Source organism: Orycteropus afer, unplaced genomic scaffold (genome assembly GCF_000298275.1).
Source record: "Orycteropus afer afer isolate SDZICR_OR568_19922 unplaced genomic scaffold, OryAfe1.0 scaffold00504, whole genome shotgun sequence".
NCBI classification, from domain to species: Eukaryota; Metazoa; Chordata; class Mammalia; order Tubulidentata; family Orycteropodidae; genus Orycteropus; species Orycteropus afer.
The window spans coordinates 381,128-383,603 of record NW_006922091.1 but is presented as its reverse complement, the minus strand read 5'-3'; positions in this window follow the sequence as shown (position 1 = coordinate 383,603).

The window sequence follows — 2,476 nt, the reverse complement described above, 5'->3', positions numbered from 1 at the left end:
AGCAGTGTATGAGATCCCAATCTCTCCACATCCTCGCCAGCACTTGTTATTTTCTGTCTTATTGAACTTTGCTACTAGTGCTGAGGCAAGATGGTATTTTATTGTTGTTTTGATTTGTATCTCTCTAATGGCTTATGATCATGAGCATTTCCTCATGTTTGTTGGCCACCTCTCACTCTCATTTCTTAAGGTAAAAAGTCTTATTAAAAATGATCACTACACTATGCCACCAAAGTGTGAGCAACAAATAAAAAAAGAGATAAATTGTACTTCAAAATTCAAAGCTTTTTTTCACCAAAGGACATTATGTAGAAAATGAAAAGGCAGTTTACAGAATGGGAGAAAATATTTGCCAATCATATATCTGATAAGAGTTTAATATCTAGAATATATGGATAAATTTTGCTGAAAGCAATCCCAGAATACTGGAAAGAGATTTCCTTGTGTTTTATTGGCTATGCAAAAGGACTCAATTGTGTGGATCATAACAAATAATGTATAACGTTGAGAAGAATGGGAATTCCAGAACACTTAATTGTGCTCATGAGGAAACTGTACACGGACCAAGAGTCTGTCATTCAGACAGAACAAGTGGATACTGCATGCTTTATAATCAGGAAGGGAATGTCAAATTTGTTTCCTTTCACCATATATATTCAATCTGTATCATGAGCAAATAATCTCAGAAGCTGGACTATATGAAGAACAACATTGGACATACAATATATAGGGGTGCTTTTATTTCTTTTTTTTTTATTTCTTACTGGTCATTTGTAAGATAGATTCTCAGGAATTCTGTAAAACAGATCACTGGCTGGCAGCATATGTGCATTTTAGTTTTGGTAGATTACTAGAGTAGTCAAAAAACATCTTAACTGTTCACATTTTCACCAGCCAGATTCCTTGAATCTCTCAAGCAGTAGATGTTACACTTCTCTTTAAAATTCTTGCCAATTTGGTGGATATATAGTAATACTTCATCGTTAGTTAAATTATAATGTCCTCAACTATTAGGGAGTTTAAGCATTGCTTTCTCTGTTTATTGTTTTAAAATTCTTTTTTGAGCTGAGGGGAGGGGGTTTCCAGTAGAGAGTATTAAATGGTGCCTTTATCCTCTGGCAATCTGATTTCATTCTGAATCCAAGCCAAGCTTTCTTTGGATTCAAGAACTGGTTTTGATTTTCAATTCCATTTCCTACTTGTACCTTGTTCTTGTTCATACCATCTCTCTCCTTCAGGATCCTGGCAGTGTCCAAGGTTTTGGTCACTGCCTTTACACAGTAATATTGCTTGGCTTGGGAGATTCTAGTTGAGGAAAGAGGTCTGTAAGGACTCAAGCAGCTATCTTCTTTATGTTTCATATAAAAACAACAATACTTGTTTTCAGTTTCTTTATGTAAACAGATACTGGATATTCCTTACTAAGTTGCCTGCCTGCCTTTGTTTATTTGCAAATGTTATGAAAGAACGGACATTTTACAAATTATAATAAAGAAAAAAAACACATCTTATTTTCAAGTTAAGTACTGCAATTTTTTCAAAGAGGATATTATGAACAACTCATTTGAATGCAGAATGCTGGGTATTAATGGCTATTTTTAGTGAAGACCATGTCTAGTAACTTCCTTGAATTCTTTTGGAAGAAAATGTTGGTAGAATTCATATTAACAATATGTTTTCTATGAGACTTTAATAGTAGATCTATATTTATCTGGAAATAAATGAACCTTACAATACTAATATTCTCATTTAATGGGTTTTCCTCCCTTAAATAAGTCCAATTTTCTCTTCTAGGATGGGAAGCAGCTTGCTTTAGCCCATGTAGAAAAGTGCACTTGCATTATATAGAAAGAAATGAAGTAAAATATGATTTTAATATCTCTTTAGATGTTGAAAAAATTGATTGCTGATTTTCTTCAATTGCACATTTTGGAAGTTGTCTACAAAATCAAGCCTTGTAAATTACACATGAAACATTTTCTAGAATGAACCATTTGTTAGGGAGGGGTATGTTGTTGGTTCTTGTTGTTGTTATGTGCCATCGAGTCGAACCCGACTCATAGCGACCCCTCCTTGGGTTTCCAAGGCATTATCACTACGGAAGTAGATTGTCCCATCTTCCTTCCGAGGAGGGGCTGGTGGGTTTGAACCACCAGGCTTCTGGTTAGCAGTCAAGTACCTTAGGCACTGTGTTACCAGGGCTCCTGGGAAGGACATATATTCTTTAAAAAAAAAAAAAAAAGAGGGAATTCCAGTAAGATGGGAGAATAGGCATACAAGCAACACAGACCCTCTTCAACAAAGAAAAGAAAAACCAGTTGACAGAGATACAGAAGATAATCCTGGAACTCTGAGCTTTGAAAGGAACTATACAGAAGTGGACTAGGCACCAAATAGTGGAAAAACCTGAACGAAAATACTGAGTACAGAGATGGTTGGAACTGCGGATTGTCAGCTACTCTGATGAGACCAACAG